Here is a 21,854-nt window from a genome sequence, read left to right as displayed (position 1 = left end):
GAACAAATCTGTCTTGGGACATGTACAACCAGAACGCTCCTTATAAGCAAGGATGGCAAGCGAGACTGCATCTCACATACTTTGAACATGTTCTCAGGAGGGATCGGTCCCTGGAGAAGGACATCATGCTTGGTAAAGTAGAGGGACAGTGAAAAAGAGGAAGACCTTCAACTAGATGGATTGGCACAGTGGCTGCAACAATAGGGCTTAAGTACAGCAACAATTGTGCGGATAGCTCAGGACTGGGAAGTGTTTCGGTCGTTGTGCATAGGGTTGCTATGAGTCAGAACCAACTCAACGACACCTAACAACAATAACACATATATGATGTAGCTAGAACAGGCAAATTCAGAGTCAGTAAGTAGAAGAGAGGTTACTAGAAGAGAGGTTACTGGGGCTGAGGGGGAAGGGGAAATGGGCAGTTATTGTTTAATGGGTAGGTACAGAGTTTCTCCTTGAACCGATGAAAAAAATCTACAAATACATAGTAGTGATAGTTATACAACATTGTGAATGTACTTGAGACCTTCACTTAAGAATGTACTTAGTGCTACTGAACTGTACACTTAAAAATTGTTGAAGTGGAAAATTTCATGTTACATATATTTTACAAAAATATTTTTTTCTAATAACTCCTTTAGTTGGATTTTCAATTAACAGCTGTTGAGCCTCTCCAAGGTATAAGGCACCAGGAGGCACTCAGCATTATGGCTGATGCCCTGAAGGAAACATGGATGCAACATACACCCAGCCATCAGCGTGCTGATAATTTGTGGAAGAGAGGCTACAAGTATATGAATAATCATAGCAGCTAGAAAAGAGCAGACACCAGAGGAGAAGTCCGAGAAAGCTGCAACAGGCATTCAAAAGAGTGTCACTTCCCTTGAGAAACTAAGGCAAAGCCCACTGAGGATGTGGCATTAGAGCAGGGCAGAGTGACAAGCATAGACAGAATGAAGTTCTAGAGTCAAGAAAGGTGGTGGACAGGAGGCGGGGGGTCCAGGGGCATATTATCTAATAAGCAAGGCAAGCTTGGTAGGCCACCAGGGCTCCTGGATCTCTAGGCCCAACCTATTAGCCTCCATGCCCCAGAAATCCCCAGAAGTTGTCCCAGAAGGTGACATACATACATTGGCTGCCTCTCCACTGGATGCTGGTGGGTAGGACTCTCTTCTGTCTAAGCTTGAGCATTGGAATTTAGGATCTTTATGCACACAGTAACATCATTTAATAATCATTTAATACACCACCACAAATTAAAATAGCATTAAACATGTTAAGTGCTTTTATTTGGAGCACTGATGGTGCAATGGTTAAGAGCTTGGCAGCTAAACAAAAGGTCAGCAGTTCAAATCCACTAGCTACTCCTTGGAAACCCTATGGGGCAGTTCTACTCAGTCCTATAGGGTCACTATGAGTCAGAATTTTTTTTTTTTTTTTTTGAAGCGCTTTTATTTAGAACTTCCTTTTTATGCTTTGCAGCTCAGAAACAAATTTCATTCACATCAGCACTGTTCACACTAGGCCTCCTCATGAAACCCTTCAGTGGTATTCTTTGAGGCGCATGTGGTGAGAATTCCAGCCATAACAAGCAGAAAGGACTGCTGAATAAATCCAAATTTGACCAAAACACTGGCTTGTGTTCAAAATTCTCATCTCCTCGGGCCAGGCCGTGGTCTATCACCCAGCAATGAGAAGAATGCCTGTTCTACATCTGACCTGTTCTACAAGCTCTGCCCTTTTCCCTGGTCCCACCCTCACATCAGCACATCTCCACCTGAGATACTGTCTCAGAGTTTTACATTACCGTGCATGTCACTTCCCAGAGCAAGAGGGGTTGTGTTGCAAATTTCTGTTTTTTTTTTGAGTAACAAATTGACCTTTAATGTTAGCAAAACATATCCCCTGGTCAGACTGCAAAGTCCAGTTTTTCTCATGATGCACAAGCTTCCATGGGAAAATGGAGTCGGAAGTCTAACAGGAGATCTAACAGGAGAATCCAGAATGAATCCTCCCCAACATTGTGAAGGAGTGAGGGCATTCAGCCTCCAAGCATTACTGGTGGCTGTTATTGGGGCTGTGGTGGAGCTGAGGGCGCAGGAGTGTGGATGAGCTCCAGGTGGATGGAAGAGTAGGTGGTGAGAGGAGGGAATGAAGGCTGGAAAAGGTAAAGACAACTTTACAGGAGTGAGGAAGGGCCGCCCTGAGAAGAAAGATGGTGGGAGATAGGGTAGTTCCTCAGCACCTTCATTCTGATGCAACCAGCCCTGGAGTGGAGCAGGATGGGAACAGAAGCTAATTCTCTTTTTCTCTTTGCCTTTGAACCAAGTACCACTTGGGTAGGGGAGAGAAAGAACGGGCATTGCAGAAGGTACATTTTCTATGTTCTCCTTCCTCCTATTCCTTCTCTTTACGGTATTTTCCACTATTCCTAGCCACCATTATTTGCTGACACACACGCACACACACATACACATTCATACACGCACAATGAGGTGATCGTAGGCTGAGGATGAGGACCAGGATGCCACGCTAGAAGGACAGTCAGGTCTATGAAGAAGGCATGGAATCATCCCATGCCCAGGCTGTGCAGAACAGAGAGAACAAGGAAGTGGGGCGAGAGAGGTAAGAGGGAAAGGGGAAGAGTGCCCCCTCATTGAAGCCCCTGCACACTTGCAGGAAAAGTCCATAAACTAGGAACTTTTAACCAAGGCATCCTATGAGTGCAATCTCAACAGTCTTCGCCTACACTATGAAGAACTAGTGTTGATTCTTTCATCGGTCCCACCTGACTTCTAACACTGCACTATTTTTTCTCTCTGCTATTCTGCAGTTTCATGTGACCACACAAAGGCTTGGCAGTGTTAAACAAAAGACAAAAGTTGTTGCCTTGGAAAGTTCACTATCAGATGCAACAGGCAACTCAGCAGGGAGATGGCACGAGCAACCACACTATGGTGGTGCTAAGGCAGTGAGAAAGGACTGGAGTACCAAACGCACTTTTCCCTTCTAATTCAGGTTTTATGTGGTTTATCCTCATTGGACCCTGGATTTTTACATGTTGACATCCACTGTAAGCCAACAGCCTATATCCCTAGAACCACCTAAAAATAGGTTTACGTAATCCATCTTAACCTTAACCCGCTGCTGCTGGAGTTGATTCCGGCTCATAGCAACCCTATAGGACCAGAGCAGAACTGCACCATAGAGTTTCCAAAGAGCGCCTGGTGGATTCGAACTGCTGCTGACCTTTTGGTTAGCATCCATAGGTCTTAACCACTACGCCACCAGGGTAACATAAGCAACCTTTAAACCACAAGAGGTTCTTTTCATTATCCCATATGCTTTCATGGAGCTCCTTTAAACCTCTATTTTTGAGCCTCTGAACATATTTCACACTTTTATTAGGCAGAGGGCTCATTCTGTAGAAAAGTCACTTCTTTTGCAGAATTTTACTTCCCCAAACCTTCTTACTTAAAAAGACTTTTTGTTATTTATACTTATTTTAAAAGCCAAGGGGGACAATAGGAAGATACTCTTTGAGGAGAGAAATCCAAGTATCTCCAAAATGCGCAGTTACTGTCATTCATTCATTTCACAGATACTGAGCATCTCCCTCATGCTGGAACTGTTCTAGCCACAGTGATACACTATGGACAACATATTTGTTGCACACTCATTATAAAAAGGTGAAAAATAGAATTCAAGGTAATATGAGAGTCTGGAATTAAGTAGTATGAGAGTTGTACAACCTTGTGAATATACTACATATCACCGAGCTGTACACTTTAAAAGGGTGAATTCTATGGTATGTGAAATACATCAACTAGAAAATAAAAAACTCATTAAAAAAAAAGCCACATGGAAGCATCCTGAAGGGAGAGAACATGTACTATGTGCTTTCACACGGTAGAATATTCAATAAATGTTTTTAAAGAACACAATCAGGTCTGCGGGCATGCGCAGCTGAGGTTTCCAAGAACAGCCCATGGAAAAATTATATGAAGAGGTGGTGATTAAGGTCATACAGCAAGAGTGGACATGTTTGGATTTCCAACAGCTACCCTGCTGGACTGTCATGGAAGATATGCCCAGAATGTAGCATTTTTCAATGTGATGATAGAAGCCCACCACAAATATGATCACTCTGAGGCCACAGGATCCTCAAGCTAGGATTTCCAGAATTCTTTCAGAAGAGAGAAGCTGGAACAACAATCCCCAGATTCTAAGACACTTCCTGAAGATTCATCCGGAGTGAGACCGAAAGTCTATGATTGCCAAGAATGTGGAAAATCCTTTAGGCAAAAAGGTAGCCTAACATTACATGAAAGAATCCACACTGGTCAGAAGCCCTTTGAATGTACACGTTGTGGAAAAAGCTTCAGGGCCAAAGGAAATCTTGTTACACATCAGCGAATGCACACAGGAGAGAAGCCATATGAGTGTAAGGAGTGTGAGAAAAGCTTTAGTCAACGAGGTAATCTGGCTGTTCATGAGAGATTCCACAGTGGACAGAAACCCTATGAGCGTATTATTTGTCAAAGAAGCTTCAGGAATCAAAATAACCTTGCTGTTCATAAGACAGTTCACAGTGGTGAGAAGCCCTACAGATGTGATCAATGTGGAAAAGCCTTCAATCAGAAAGGAAGCTTAATTGTTTACATCAGAGTCCACACAGGTCTGAAACCCTATGTCTGTTCACAGTGCAGGAGGAGTTTCCACACTAGGGGGAATTGTATTCTGCATGGCAAAATCTACACAGGAGAGACGCCCTATCTGTGTGGCCAATGTGGAAAAAGCTTCACTCAAAGAGGGAGTCTGGCTGTGCACCAGCGAAGCTGCTCAGAGGCTCACTCTTTGACCACTCTCTTCAAAAGAAGTTTTCTTTTTGAATTAAGTGTACAGAATCTTCCTTAAGACCAAGCAACCTATCCAATTCTATGGAATGAATGGAGAATGTTCCAGAAAAGCTATCATTGGGTAGGGCAAACTGACTTTTCCCTTTTCTCCCAAATCTAGAAAATAAATGTCTTGTTTATTATCATTATTTTATATATATATATATATATATATAAAAGAAAACACAATCAGCTATAGCCTTCAATTAAAAGACGATATCTGGAAAGACACTGTCTCCATCAGCTGACTTTGAGTTGATCCCGACGCTTGGCAACCCCACGTGTATCAGAGTAGAACTGTGCTCCACAGGGTTTTCAATGACTGATTTTTCAGAATTAGATCACCAGGATTTTCTTCCAAGACACCTCTGGGTGGACTCACACCTCCAATCCTTCAGTTAGCAGCTGAGTGTGTTAACTGCACAAGCCAGAGTCTCCCCTTATAAGAATCATCACAAAAACCCAAACCTGTTGACATTGAGTTGATCCTGACTCACAGCAACCCTATAGGACAGGACAGAACGGCCCCATAGGGTTCCCAAGGCTGTAAATCTTTACGGAAGCAGATTGCCACATCTTTTTCCTGCAGAGCAGCTGGTGGGTTCAAACTGCTGAGCTCTTGGCTAGCTGCAGTGCGCTTTAACCACTGTGCCACCAGGGCTCCACTGGGTTTTCAAGGGCTGTAATCTTTACTGACTGCCACATCTTTTTCCCACAGAACGGCTGGTGGGTCTGAATCACTGACCTCTCAGTTAGCAGCTGAGCGCTTAACCACTGCACCACCAGGGCCCCTTCATATAAACCCCAGATGTTTGTTTCTGTTGGCTCAGCTCATGCCATTGATGCACAGGGTAAGCTGGGCAATTGTACTTGTCCGTGTCCCAATCACTCAGAGTCCAGACTGTAGCCCTAGGGTGATACTCTTCCAGACCAGTTCAGCTAAGCTGCCTCACAACAAACATCACTACCTTTACCTTTTCTACTGTCTTAAAGCTTAATCTATCTCCGTGTGAACCAACGGAGAGCTAGACTTTGTGGTAAGTGGATCTGTGTCAGCCACTTACGAATATAACTAAGAAAATGTTTGGCTGTCTTGTCCTATTGCAACATGGTCTTCCCGAAAAGTGGCTTATATTTTCTATTTTAATAGTAACTTCCCCATTACACCAAGTAAGTTACTAAAACACACCAGAAACCCAGTCAATGTTTTTATTTTACCGTTTTTACCAATTCTCTACCACCTGATCTCAGGAAGAATACTGTATGCCACAATTTGAAGATCTCTAAAATAATTACTACAACCATACACTTAAATTACAACATTATAGAAGCCTCTGATATCGAACTGTCAACCCCTTTGGTGGTGCAATGGTTAATTGCTCAGCTGCTAACAGAAAGGTCGATGGTTCAAACCCACCAGCAATGCCATGGGAGAAAAGACCTGGCAATCTGCTCCCAAAAAGATTATAGCCTAGGAAACCCTATGGGGCAGTTCTACTCTGTCACATGGGGTCGCTATGATTTGGAATCGACTCGGCGACACACAACAACAACAACAAATCTGCTGTGTGTGTGTGTGTGTGTGCGCAGAGAGAGAGATGAAAAGAAAAGGGAAAACGGAGAATGAGCAGAAAATAATGTGGCACTCCAGAAGGTTATCTAAAACCTAACTGTTTACAATTGTTATCTTTGGGAAATGGGTATCAGAAGACTTCAAACTTCTACTTGAAACAATTTTGCATTGTTTCAATTTTTTATAATAACTGTATTATTATAATTTGTATAAAAAATTGTACATAAGTATTTTATATTGGATTTTGTTTTATAATACTACACGTTTATATTACATTATCAAAGCATGTAAATAACCTCTATATCCAGACACCATGGAATCTGAGGAAATCTCCTGAGAGTAAAACACAGGGTTAATGAGTAGACTGGGGGCTTCAGGGAATTTGGTATTGACCTCCTTGTTTCAAATCTCATTTCTGATACTTCTCAGCTATTTGGCTTTTAACCAGTCTCAGTTTTTACTATTGTTACTACCAGGGGTGCATTATCCAATAGGTAAGGTAAGCACAATGCTTATCTTGTTACCAGATCACCTGTACTGAACAATTTCACATTTTTTCACCAGGTCAGAGATTTCTGGCTGGCATTAGTCTCTCTCCTTCCTACAAAATCAAAGCCTCTTTTTAAATTTATAATCCCTGACAGGGATGGAAGACTCAGTAAACAAGGTAAGCACAGGCTTACTTGTGCTTACTCACTAATCTGCAGTGAACAATTTCACACAGGTTTTACCACAAGAAAAGCAGTCCCAGAGGTACTCCAGAAGAAAGGCCTAGTGATTGATCTATTTCCGAAAAATCAGCCATTCAAAACCCTACGGAGCACTGTTCTACTCGACCTGACACACACGTGGGGTTGCTGTAAATTGGAATAGACGGACGGCAACTGTTTTGTTCAGTTTTTTCAGAGCAGTAGTTTCTGCCTCTGCCCAGCTGGGATCGTAAGATCACTAATATTCATCTCACAGGGTTATTAAAAGCACTAAATATGGTAATAGACATGGATGCCTCATAAACTGTAATGTGCTTTTAAAAATGTCATTATTGTGGTAATTATCAGCCTAATCATTATTATGACCTTCTCATACTTTGTCCCTTGCTCCCTAGGTCTCGGCAGTACTTCATGCGGCCAGGCAGACAAAGTATCCTGAGTGTTAAACATGTGAGGTTTTACCCATGATCAATGATGTGGGATAGCTTCATCAATAATTATCATAATGTCACAGGCATTTAAAAGATGCATCAAAAATATTAAATAGTACCTTTCTCCCTAAGTTAAAATTCTCCTTTAGAAAGCAAGGTTTACTTTTCTTGAGTCAAGTGATTGATCCAATGAAGAATGTAGATAAAATACCAAAACAGGTCCCAGAAGATGAAAGAGATCGAAGAAATATCTTGCAGAAGCAAAACCCACACCCGACGGAGAAAGGACATACACACACAAACAAAAACGCCCTTTGAAATCACAGATGGGAATCTGCCCTCCTTTCAGCATCTTTGTTAAGAAGCCACGTCTCTGCTGTCGCACACATTAATAAAAACAACACTCCCCCCTCACAAACACATCCAGATGTTCACGAATATTCATGATGTGCTTCCAATTTGGTTTGGCCTTGCCCTTGATTTATTTTTGATTAAGTTCCACCAGCTTCTGCTGGGGCACGTGAGATGGACGGTGTTGCTGTAGCAGAAATTGAGAACATCTTAATATTCTACATAATTGTAGAAAGTCTCTCAAACTACCCTTTATAAATAAATAATTCACGCACAAGCCTCAGAGCAGCCAGAGATAAGAGCAGTTGACTTACTCCCGAACCTGAACTATAATATCATCGCTACAGTTGCTAAATTAAGCCTCCATTTCTAATGTACAGGTTGATATATTAAGAGGGTTAAAAAAAGCTAGAACCAGATGTTATGTTTTGGGTAATACAGCAAAACACTAAAGGTGCTCTGGGGTACTGAAATGGATTTTCCAGTCACCTCATTAGTTTGATTGTGCCCTCCCCTCCAGAGATGGGATAGTTGAAGAGTTAGAATAACTGAGCCAACTGCCTCCAACAAATTAGTTCATATTTTTGCCATCTTGCTTTCTTCTTCTTAAAGTCCTTGAAACTCCCAAGCTGAAAGAAAAGACAGCTCCAAATATAAAAATATTGCTGAAATAAGTATAATAATCTTCCAGTAAGAAGTGGCCAGAGAAAGTCCCAATCAATATACTAAGTGTCCCGGGGGCCCAATTCTTTCTGCCCTAGCCATTTTGGTACATAGAAACTATGGGTGGAGATCAGTCTAAAATACCTACCTACAGATCAGGAAGCCAGTGTCAGTTGTATGTGGTATCCCCAGCAAAGGTTCACACGCTGCCCCAGGTGACTTACAGACTGGCCTCCGTAGGCATCTGCCTACTTCATTCCCAGACTCCCTCCCTCCTTGTTCCCCAGCAGGGACTGGGAGGGCAGGTGGGCCATGTGGCCAGGGCAACTTAGTCTTTAACAGGGGCCTCAAATTTAGACCGTTGACAATAATGTCAAAGGAAGACAGAAAATTTGATATTTTCACACTGCGGTGTTGGTGAAAAATATTGACTATACCTTGGACTGCCAGAAAAGGAACAAATCAGTGTTGAAAGAAATAAAACTAGAACGCTCTTTAGAAGCAAGGATGGGGAGGCTTCGTCTTGCTTACTTTGGAGATGTCATCAGGAAAGACCAGTTGCTAGAAAAGGACATCATGTTTGGTAAAGTAGAGGGTCAGCAAAAATGGGAAAAAAACCTCCGTGAGCTAGACTGATACAACAGGCACAACGATAGGCTCGAACACACCAGTGATCATGAAGATGGCATAGCATGGCACAACATCTCATTCTGTCATACATAAGGTAGCGGTGGGTCAGAGCGGACGCAAACGCAACTAACAACACACTCCTTTAAATTTTGTCTCATTTCAAGACCCTACTGCCTCTAGTTAGCAACAAAGTAACATTTTTAAGTAGCCCAAAATTACCTTGTGATTGGCACAAATGAATTACACTATAATCTTCTATGTTAAAAGTATTTCTTTGTTAAATGTAAATATTTAGTCATGCCTCCATTTTGGTAACCTGCTTTTAATATTCCAGAGCTCCCAAAGGCAGCCGGCCTGGGCCTCTTACTTAATTTCTCAAAGATCCTGATTCCAAAAGCAGCCACGCTTCTTTACCCTCCCAAACCCTGACCACACCCAGGCCAAGCCCTGGCCAAGGGCTAGATCTGCCTTCAAAATGGCCTCTTTTCCTTTAGTCCTTTGGCTTTTCTCCCCATTTAGTGTCCATCTGATTAACATGTAGGAATTCCCTCTGTGATATATAAGTGAAAACAACAAAGCTCAAACTTTTCCTTCTCTAGTAGGATTTGTATTTCAAGCAGTGTGCCATTTTGGTTTCTAATCCCCAGGCATATTACGTTTTATTCAAGCAAACAAAAAACCCATCATTTCTAAATGCTCAGGAGCAAACAGAAAAAGATGCTGAAGTTGCAAATCCAAACGTGAAAACTCCGACAAGGCTCTCTCAACTCTTAGAACTTTATATCACATAAAAAAAGATAAAATAAAAACCCATTGATGTCGAATCGATTCTGACTCATACATCTAATTGGTTTCCGTCATCGCACAAGCCGACTACGAAGTTGTCTACATGTAAGCATTTTAAGAAAAAACCTTAATTGTGACAGGTACAGGGCAACAAGATCAACTCAGGCAGCAAAGAGATCTTGCTTAAGGACATGTAAACACAGTTGGTGTACAGCAATACGGACTATGCCGGGACTGAGCGTTTGATTACAAATGCAACTTTGTCTGGAAGCAGCCAGAGCAGAGAACAGTGTTACCATCTGGTGTGGGATAAAATGCCTCAGTGTATTTTGACATCACATGTGCGAATCCCACAGCAGAACATAGGTCAGGCTCATCAGTTAATGCCCGCCATCTCAATCTGCGATCTGAAAATCAGAAGTAACCCAGGCTTGCTGTTGTTAGCTGCTGTCCAGCTGGCCCCTGACTCACAGCGACCCCACACACAATGGGATCAGACTGTTGTAATCCATAAGGTTTTCACAGGCTGATTTTCAGAAGTAGGTTGCCAGACCTTTCTTCCTAGTTCATCTTAGTGTGGAAGCTCTGCTGAAACCTGCTCAGCATCAAAGTGATACGTAAGCCTCCGCTGACAGACGGGTGGTGGCTGTGCATGCGGCACACTGGCTGGGAATCGAACCGGGTATATAAGGAAGGCGGGAACTCCACCTCTAACCCACAGCTGGCTATGTTGAAAGAAAAGGAAGCAAGGCAAAAATAAAAACCCTTCAGAGCAATAATTGGGCTTCAGCAGTTCAATTCATAAACTTAGGGCAGCTTGCAACACAGTCCTCATTCTCACCCTGTGAAAATGAAAAGAATAATTCAGGGGCGTAACTTGTTTTCTGTGCCTCTAGGGGGGCCTCAATGAGTTCTGGTGGCACAGTGGTTAAGTTCTTGGCTGCTAAACAAAAAGTTGGAAGTTCAAACCTACCAGCCACTCCGCGGAAGAAAGATGTGGTAGTCTGCTTCCATAAAGGTTAACAACAACAACGAAACCTGTTGCCCTCAAGTTGATTCAGACATATAGCAACCCTATAGGCCAGAGCAGAACTGCCCCACAGGGCTCCCAAGAAGAAGCTGTTGGATCAGAACCACGAACCTTTTGGTAAGTAACTGAATGCTTAACCACTGTGCCACCAGGGCTCCTCCGTAAAGATGACAGCCTTGGAAACCTGATGGAGCAAGACTTCAGCTCCGTCCTATAAGACTGGTATGAGAACTGACTCGACAGCAAAGGGTTTTTGGTTTGTTTAGGGGGCCTACTAGCACTCCCTCAAAACACCAGTGACCTATGAATGGAGACAGGGGCAACCCACTCTCATTATTATTTTCTAGAATATTCAAGGAATGCAAACATGTAGGAAACCTGTTTTCCACATGCCTTGCTATTTGTAGCAAATAATTTTTTACAACAGTCAAAAAATAAAACAAAACAAAAAAAACCACACAGACTGAACTATGTGTGCGTGCATATCTGCATGAAGCCACAGCAAACCAAGAACAAGCAAGCTCACCTTGGCCCAGCTGAGCAACTATTGCGAAATGGCAATTATTTTTGTTTTGTGAATGCACCAGAACAACATTCCCTTAGATCTTTTGATATCGTTAATAATCCAAGGGCCTGTGAAAGAACAGCATGTATCTCTTTGTTCCTCATCATTTATATCTGAAGTTCCAGCCACAATGAACTTTTTGCAATTACCACTAAAGGCCACATTTTCTCTCTCAACTTTTGGCCTTTGGGTTATTTGTGACTTTCCTTTAAGATAGTCCTCAGTGTCAGCACCTCCCCCTGCAATCAGGTTAACTGTCCATGTTCTTCGTTGTTAGGCTTGGGTACAACCTCCTCCAGGAAGCCTTCCTCACTTTCCTAAACTGGGTCAGGGCCTGTCTTCTGCATTCCTACACAGCATTTTAATAGTCTTGTTTTCTTGTCACATGCCCCAGTTAAATACTGACCTCTTTCTGAATAGAGGATAAATAGTTTATCTGTGTTTCAAGAGGGGTAAAATCCCAGATACAGGCTCGATGCTAGCTACATTTAAAAAAAATAATTATATACATGGATGGGTTTCAACAAATACTTACTGAGCACCTATTGTGTGCCAGTCACTTTCTCTATACTGGCATACAGAAATGATTGAAACGGCTGAACAAAACCTCTGCCCTCAAAGCAGGATTTACTGGGCAGGGACACAGGTATCTTTCCAGGGCGAGGGATATGTTCTGTATCATGATGGTGTCAAAAAAAAAAACTAAAAACCAAACAAGTTGTCAACGCGTCAATTCCGACTCACAGCAACCCTACAGGACAGGGTTGTACATTTCAAAGTATGTAAAATTTACCTCAAAAACAGAACTGTAAAAAAGAAAAATCAATAATAATCAAGGGGAAGTGGGGAGTTAAGAAGAAAGAGGAATGACAGAAAGCTGGTAACTGTTGAAGGGGGTGATAGGCACAGGAAGTTCATTATATTATGCTGTTTCCTTGTGTGCTCGAAATTCCGTTAAAAAAAATCCCTGTACCCATGTCAATGGATATTAATGAAGCACGAATAGGATACTCATCAGCATTATTAAGAAGTTTCTGAACGAGAAAGGGAGGGAAGAAAGGGGAATTGACAGTTACAGGCCACGCATAATATATCAGGTTATTTTATATCAGTTTTCTCTTTTAATTCTCGTAACAGCTTCATGAGATATTTACCCCCATCTTACAAATGGAGAAACTGAGGCTTGAAGAAATTATGCAACCTGTTATATAAGTAAAAGAGCCAGAATTTGAACCTAAGTCTGTCGAATTCCTTTAGTCTCTCCCCACCAGTGTTTCTCACACCTTTTTTCTTATTGCAGCTAGCCTGGGGGCTAGGACTCTTGCTTGGGGCCTGGGTATTACAGTCTGATGGAACCCCCAAAATTACCAATAGGCATAATAGTCACTACTCTTATTGCCTATGTCTTGGTCAAGATCTTCATTTGGAAAGATTAAATTATTAAAACTGCAAGGAACAATACTTATGGCTCAGAACTACCCCTTGACCGTCAGCAATGGCTCTGATATCACATTTTCCTGTTAAAATAGGAAGTACTTTACATTGCATTCCAGGTCGTTAGACCTGGGTGTGAGTCTGCGTCAGGTTCCTTCTTCCTTGTATGCACAGTCATGAAGAACAATTTGGCACTGAGGCCAGGTGGGGCTTTGGCAGTTGATGAACCCACCATCAGCAGTGCCCAGGCCTGCAGGTGGGGCGTCTCCATCAGTTCCGTGCCCGCACCGACAGCCACACAAACTTGTGTTCTGCCAACAACCGAGCAGATTCAACCTCAAAGAGGCAGAGGAAGCTGATACTGCCAGTAATAAGAGGCCACCTTGAACGTGTTCCTTTCCTGGCCATGGTATCCCTTTGACAGGTGTCAAACTTAGCATCACTAGAGATGGGCCTATTATAGACTTGGAAAGCTGCTGTCGTTTCTGATTGCAGCCTTTCCCAGCCAAAAAATCACATGGTGCAAAGCAACATGCCAAACGTGAGGAAGGACGGGCACCTCCCTGCTGTTCACCAGCACTAATGTCCCAATCCCCAGCAGAGACGAAGGCCAGGTCCAAACGCACCTATCCTGCAGGGCCCATGTGGTGCTAAATAAATGGATTCGTCAGAGTTATAAATTTGAATTGTAAGCCTGGTTTATACTGTTGAATTTTTACCCACCTGCACTTTCTGTTGCCTTCACCTGAACTATCTGGACCTAAAGACACTTTATCAAATGCTCTATCCCAGTGAGAAGCCAGGTGATTAGATACTAAATAGTAGCTTGATACAGAGTCCAGAAAGTTAATTACTAACATAATTAGCGGAACCTTTATCTTTCAGGGTGAAGTTAAGCATCTTTGTTTGTTCTCCAGTTGACATGTAATTAGCTCTTAATGACGATGCATCTTTGACTTTTTAAAGCCAAACACAAATATCTAAAGAGCTTATGCTACAGAATATTCCCTCAATCCCTAAAATTCACCCAGAGGATTTGAAATGAAAACGTCAGAAGCTGTTACTGATTTGACCCCAACACCTAAACCTCTCCACACTCAAGGCTGTCTTCTAAATGACTTTTTTACAGCAGACATAACAAACTTCATGCTACTTTTTTCCTTATAAAATGTGTTAGGCTCCTATTATGTAACTATTTCCCCGACTGCTTTTGGTTATTTTCTTAATTATCTAGTGCTGCTATAACAGAAATACTACAAGCGGGTGGTAGCTTTGGAGAACAGAAATTTATTTTCTCACACTTTAGGAGGCTAGAAGTACGAATGCAGGCAGCCAGCTCTAAGGGTAGGCTTTCTCTCTCTGTCAGCTCTGGGGAAAGGTCCTTGTCTCTTTCCAGCTTCTGTTTCTCTGTTCCTTGGTGATCTTCTTGTGGCATGGTATCTATCTTCCCCCATCTCTGCCTGCTTCTCAGTGCCTAATCTGCTCTATCTCAAAGGTGATTGGCTTAAAACACACCCCACACTGATATGGCCTCTTAACACAATAAAGAAAACCCATTCCAAATGGGATTATAACCAGAGGTATAGGGGTTAGGAATACAACTTATATTTTGGGGGTGCCCCTGGTGGCACAGTGGTTAAGTGCCACGGCTGCTAACCTAAAGGTCGGCAGTTCAAATCTGCCAGGCGCTCCTTGCAAACTCTATGGGGCAGTTCTACTCTGTCCTATAAGGTCGCTGAGTCAGAACTGACTCAACAGCAGCAGGTTTGGTTTTTTGGTTTTTAGACTGGGTTCTCTAGAGAAGCAAAACCAGTATAAAAAAAAAAAGAAAGAAAAGAAAAAAACCCGTTGCCATTGAGTCGATTTCGACTCATAGTGACCCCATAGGATAGAGTAGAACTGCCCCATACGGTTTCCAAGGAGCACCTGGTAGATTCGAACTGCAGACCTTTTGGTTAGCAGCCGTAGCTCTTAACCACTATGCTACTAGGGTTTCCAAAAAACCAGTAAAGTGTATAAATATACGTACAGAGAGATTTATATCAAGGAAATGGCTCAAACGATTGTGGAGGTTGGAAAGTCCCAAATCTGTGGATCAGGATAGAGGATTCTGCTGATTCATGTAGCTGCAGGGGCTGACGAACCCAAGATCAGCAGGTCAGAGAGCAGGATCTTGCTCACAGCCTGTGAAGATCGATGAATCTCAAGATAGTCAGGTTAGCTGCTAGCTCAACTCTCAAGAACCGTAGTCAGACAAACAGGGGGCAGCTGCAGGATCCAAAGCAGGCAAAAGTAGAAATGTCGACTTATATTCAGAGGCAAGCCAAAGGAAACTCCCTTTCAATTGATTGGCTACCCACAGCAGATTCCATGTCGTGGGGGTGACTAAATATAAACACCAAAAATCATGGCCCAGCCAAGCTGACATAAATCTTAGCCATCATGCGGGGTGGGGGGGGGGGGGGACAATTCAGTCCGCAACATTTATATTCTCTCAAAGCCCTCTCCCAGTCAGCTTCATCTGGAGATTGCTTACTAACATGAAAAGGATAATATTAAGCTGCAAGTTCTCGCCCTTGAAGTTGCTCCAACAGCCAAACAGGGAACAGCTTGTCCACTTGTCTGAAGGCAGAATTGAAAGCCTAGAAATATAGATAAAATTCTGATGCAATAAAAAGGAGCTTTAGAAAATGGATAAAATATTGAAGTTGCCATGGATTTCATTTTCCTTGGATCCACAATCAACGTCCATGGAAGCAGCAATTAAGAAATCAAAAGACATACTGCATTCAGCAACTCTGCTACAAAAGACCTCTTCAAAGTGTTGAAAGCAAAGACGTCACTTTGAGGACTAAGGTGCACCTGACCCAAGCCATGGTGTTTTCAATCACATCATATGCATGTGAAAGCTGGACAACAAATAAGGAAGATCAAAGAAGAATTGATGCCTTTGAACGATGGTGCTGGTAAACAATATTGAATATACCATGGACTGCCAGAATGAACAAATCTGTCTCGGAATTAGTACAACAGGAATGCCCCTTAGAAGCGAGGATGGCAATACTATGTCTCACATACTCTGGACCTGACATCAGGAGAGACCAGTTCCTGGAGAAGGACATCAGGCTTGTTAAAGAAGAGGGTCAGTGAAAAAGACAAAGACCCTCAAAGAGATGGATTGACATAGTGGTTGCAACAATGGGCTCAAACATAGTAAAAATTATGAGGATGGCACAGGACCAGGCAGTGTTTCGTTCTGTCGTATGTAGGGTTGCAATGAGTCGGAACCGACTTGATGACACCTAACAACAATCATAAATGGAAAACTATAGTTTTCCAAGAAAATAAATTCCAAACAAGACTTGAATCTGTGATCAGCTAGCCACCATGGGAGGGAAATTTCAATAAGTCACTAATGTCACATACACAGCCTGAATGATGGGCAACCTTACATCACATGTGGACTTCGAGACTCCAGAACCAGGTACATAACATGTGACACACACAGCATCAAGTCTGATACTTCAGTTTGAGGACTCCCCTGTACCACTGTAACTTGCCTGGGATATCATACAAAGAAAACTTGAATGGGCCAGTCTGGGATCCTACTTTCCTCACTAACTACATTTTAAAGAATGAACAGTCAACTTTCCAGCCTGGCTCGAATTAGCTTCCATCAATTTTACTTACCACCAAATTCTCACACCTTTGATGGAAACTAATTAAACTCATGTGTTTTTCTCCCCAGAATGTCTTTCCCAGCTCTGGAACACAGCACATCAAATTAGGCCCATCTGTCTAAATGGGAAGGAGGTTGTTTATCTATCAACAGGCAGGCTTAATTTCCTACCTAGAAGCTGTCTTCCAAGGTGCCCAAACACCATGGGGCAAGTATTGTAACCCTGACTCTTACCCGGATTGAATCTTACGAAAGTAGTTCAATGTTGTATCACAGGCCATTTACCAATTCAAAGCAATCATTTCCTTGCACAATTGAAATGTTCAAGCAAGTCTGCTACTAGACAACTATTCATGGCCAAAATTACTTTAGTATATACATACAATCAAATACAATTCAGTTACAAAGAGAAATGAGGTCCTGATACATGCTATGACATGGTTGAACCTTGAAAACATTGTTGTTGTTAGTTGTTGTTAGGTGCCCTCGAGTCGTTTCTGACGCATAGTGACCCTAAGCACAACAGAATGAAATACTGCTCAGTCCTGCGCCATCCTTACAATTCTTGCTATGCTTGAGCCCACTGGTGCAGCCACTGTGTCAATCCATCTCATTGAGGGTACTGCTCTTTTTCACTGACCCTCTACTTTACCAAGCATGATGTCCTTCTCCGGGGACTGATCCCTCCTGATAATACGTTCAAAGTATGTAAGACACAGTCTCGTCATCCTTGCTTCTAAAGAGCATTCTGGCTGTATTTCTTCCAAGACAGATTTGTTCATTTTTTCGGCAGTCCATGGTATATTCAATATTCTTCTCCAACACCGCAGTTCAAAGGCATCAGTTCTTCGGTCTTCCTTATTCATTGTCCAGCTTTCACATCATATGATGCGACTGAAAACACCACAGCCTGGCTCAGGAGCACCTTAGTCCTCAAAGTGACATCTTTGCTTTTCAACACTTTCAAGAGGTCTTTTGCAGGCGATTTGCCCAATGCTATGCATCTTTTGATTTCTTGACTGCCGCTTCCATGGTGCTTGATTGTGGATCCAAGTAAAATGAAATCCTTGATGATCTCAATGTTTTCTCCTTTTATCAGATGTTACTTACAGGTCCAGGTGTCAGGATTTTTGTTTTCTTCATGTTGAGGTGTAATCCATATAGAAGGCTGTGGTCTTTGAGCACTTCAAAGTCCTCTTCACCTTCAGCAAACAAGGTTGGGTCAGATGCATCTTAGTCTTCAAGGTGACATCTTTGTTTTTCAACACTTTAGAGGGGTCCTTTGCAGCAGATTTGCCCAATGCAGCGCATCTTTTAATTCTTGACTTCTGCTTCCGTGGGTGTTGATTGTGGATCCAAGTAAAATGAAATCCTTGACAACTTTAATCTTTTCTCAGTTTATCGTGATGTTGCTTATTGGTCTCGTTGTGAGGATTTTTGTTTTCTTTATGTTGAAGTATAGCCCATACTGAAGGCTGTGGTCTTTGATCTTCATCAATAAGTGGTTCAAGTCCTCTTCACATTCAGCAAGCAAGGCTGTCATCTGCATATCACAGGCTGCTACTGAGTCTTCCTCCAATTCTGATGCCCCGTTCTTCTTCATATAGTCCAGCTTCTCGGATTATTTGCTCAGCATACAGATTGAATAGGTATGGTGAAAAGATACAACCCTGATGCACATCTTTGCTGAAATTAAAAAAAAAAAAAAAAAACCCACACAGTATTCCCTTGTTCTGTCCGAACAACCACTTCTTGATCGATGTACAGGCTTCTCATGAGCAAAATTGAGTGTTTTGGAATTCCCATTCTTCTGATTTGTTAGGATCCACACAGTCGAATACCTTTGCATAGTCAGTAAGACCCAGGTAAACATCTTTCTGGTATTCTCTGCTCTCAGCCAGGACCCATCTGACATCAGCAATGATACCCTGGTCTCACATCCTCTTCTGAACCTGGCCTGAATTTCTGGCAGTTTTACTTTCGATACACTGCTTCAGCTGCTTTTGAATGATCTTCAGCAAAATTTTGCTTCCACATGATATTAATGATATGATTCGATAATTCCAGCATTCGGTTGGATCACCTTTCTTGGGAGTAGGCATTAATACAGATCTCTTCCAGTCGGTTGGCCAGGTAGCTGTCTTCCAAATTTCTTGGAATAGATGAGTGAGCACTTCCAGCACTGCAACCATTTGTTGAAACATCTCAATTGGTATTCTGTCAATTCCCAGAGCCTTGTTTTTCGCCAAAGCCTTCAGTACAGCTTGGACTTCTTCCTTCAGTATAACAGGTTCCTGATTATATGTTACCTCCTGAAATGGTTGAACATTGACTAATTCTTTTTGGTATTTGTGTGTTTCTTCCATCTTCTTTTGATTTTTCCTGCATCATTTAATATTTTCCCTGTAGAATCCTTCAATATTGCAACTGGAGTCTTGAATTCTTTCTTCAGTTCTTTTAGCTTGAGAAGTGCTGAGCATGTGCTGAGCATGTTCTTCCCTTTTGGTTTTCTATCTCCAGCTCTCTGCACATGTCACCACAATACCCTGCTTTGTCTTCTCAAGCTGCCCCTTAAAATTTTCTGTTCAGCTCTATTACTTCATCATTTTTTCCTTTTGCTTTAGCTACTCGACGTTCATCAGCAAGCTTCAGAGTCTCTTCTGACATTCACTTAGGTCTTTTCTTTATCTTCTGTCTTTTTAATGACCACTTACTTTCTTCATGTATGATGTCCTTCCACAACTCGTGTGGTCTTTGGTCATTAGTGCTCAATGAGTCAAATCTATTCTTTAGATAGTGTCTAAATTAAGGTGGGATATACTCAAGATTGTACTTTGGCTCTTGTGGACTTGTTCTAGTTTTCTTTAGTTTCATCTTGTACTTGCATCTGAATAATTGATGGTCTGATCCAAAGTCAGTCCCTGGCCTTATCAAACTGATGATATCGAGCTTTTCCAACATATCTTTCCACAGACGTAGTCGATTTGATTCCTGTGTATCCCATGCGGCAAGGACCATGTGTAGAGTCACCATTTATGTTGGTGAGAAAAGGTATTTGCAATGAAGAAGTCATTGGTCTTGCAAAATTCAATCATGCGATCTCCGGCATTGTTTCTATCACCGAGGGTATATTTTCCAACTACCAATCCTTCTTTGTTTCCAACTTTTGCATTCCGATCACCAGTAATTATCAGTGCATCCTGATTGCATGTTCAATCAATTTCAGACCACAGAAGTTGGTAAAAATCTTCAATTTCTTCACCTTTGGCCTTAGCGGTTGCTGCGTAAATTTGAATAATAGTCATATTAACTGCTCTTCCTTGCAGGCATAGGGATATTATCCTATAACTGACAGTGTGTGCTTCAGGATAAATCTTGAAATGTTCTGTTTTGACGATGAATGCAACGCCATTTCTCTTCAAGTTGTCAGTCCTGGCATAGTAGACCATGTGACTGTTTGATTCAAAATGACCAATGCCAGTCCATTTCAGCTCACTAATGCCTAGGAATTCAATGTTGATGCATTCCATTTCATTTTTGATAATTTCCAGATTTCCTAGATTCATAATTTGTACATTCCAGGTTCCGATTATTAATGGATGTTTGCAGCTATTTCTTTTCATGTTGAGTCATACCACGTCAGCAAATGAAGGTTCCAAAGGCTTGATTCCATCCACATCATTAAGGTCGACTCTACTTTGAGGAGGCCACTGTTCCCCAGTCACATTTTGAGTGCCTTCCAACCTCAAGATGAGGGGCTCATCTTCTGGCACCATATCAGACAATGTTTGGCTGCTATTCATAAGGTTTTCACTGGCTAATGCTTTTCAGAAGTAGATTTCCAGGTCCTCCTTCCTAGTCTGGAAGTTCAGCTGAAACCTGTCCGCCGTGGGTGACTCTTCTGGTATTTGAATACTGGCAGCATAGCTTCCAGCATCACAGCAACACACGAGCCCCTACAGTATGGTAAACTGACAGATGCGTGTGGTTGAAAAATTTACCGTTCTATTTTTTAAGTGTATAATTCGGTGACATTAATTATATTCACAATGTTATACACCCATTAGAACTACTTCCAAAACTTTTTCATCATTCCAAACAGAAACTCAGTACCCCTCAAGCCCTAACTTCCCATTCCCTCTCCCCAAGCCCCTGATAACCTCTAATCTACTTTGTTCTCTGTGTATTTTCCTAGTATAGATCTTTATACTAATGTTTTCAACATCATGCTAAGTGAAATAAGTCAGACACAAAAGCACAAATATTATATGATCCCGCTCATAAAAAGATCTAAACTAGGTAAATGCACAGAGAACACAGTAGATAGAGGTTATCAGGGGCAAGGAGGAAAGGGAATGGGAGGTTATTACTTGAGGGGTACTGAGTTTCTGTTTGGGATGGTGAAAAAAGTTTTAGAAATAGTTCTGATGGGTGTATAACATTGTCAGTGTAATTAATGTCACTGAGCTGTACACTTAAAAACATAGCTAGAATGGTGAATTTTATGTTATACATATTTTACCACAATATTTTTTTAATTGCAACATTAACCCTTTCAAGAGTCTATTATTTTCTGCTTTGAACTTTTTTTTAATACCATGTGTTTTCATTAATGGAAGCATGCTGAGTCATGGAATGTGTTTAAATTTTTGGTTAGTAATATGGATTTGGGAATACATAGGTCCCACAAACCTCGGAGAGTTTTCGGGCACTAGGACTGGTGAGTGCCTGTCTGTCCCACTGGTCATAGGTGGCAGGATTTATTGTGACACCCACTCTGACACACACACACACACACACACACACAAAGAAACCCAAACCCACTAGGACTCCCTAAAAAAAAAAAATCACTAGGAAACCATAAATATGCTTACAAGGCTTATCTCACTATACAAAACCCAAAAAAGACAACATTTTTAACCAGTCACACCTCCAGGATGCACTACCTCACATTTAAGGCTGATACCCCAGCTATTTTGCTTCAATGAACGTTTCTTTCACCTTTCACCATTGCATAAGTCCCCACTGGAGGGCAGCAAATACTTTCAGCGGGAAAAGTAGAGTCCCAAGAAACCTGAGCGCTGGAAAAAAATGGTGGGATAAG

General features: G+C 41.9%; 1 protein-coding gene across 2 annotated transcripts in view; it reads right to left on the bottom strand.

Annotated features, from left to right (window-relative positions):
- SASH1 (SAM and SH3 domain containing 1) overlaps positions 1 to 21,854 on the bottom strand; it is a 310,621-nt gene that overhangs the window by 155,689 nt on the left and 133,078 nt on the right. The gene's annotated exons all lie outside the window — the stretch shown is intronic.

This window comes from Loxodonta africana, chromosome 1 (genome assembly GCF_030014295.1).
Source record: "Loxodonta africana isolate mLoxAfr1 chromosome 1, mLoxAfr1.hap2, whole genome shotgun sequence".
NCBI lineage: Eukaryota > Metazoa > Chordata > Mammalia > Proboscidea > Elephantidae > Loxodonta > Loxodonta africana.
The sequence above is the reverse complement of the archived record's forward strand: the minus strand, read 5'-3'. Positions and strand labels throughout refer to the sequence as shown.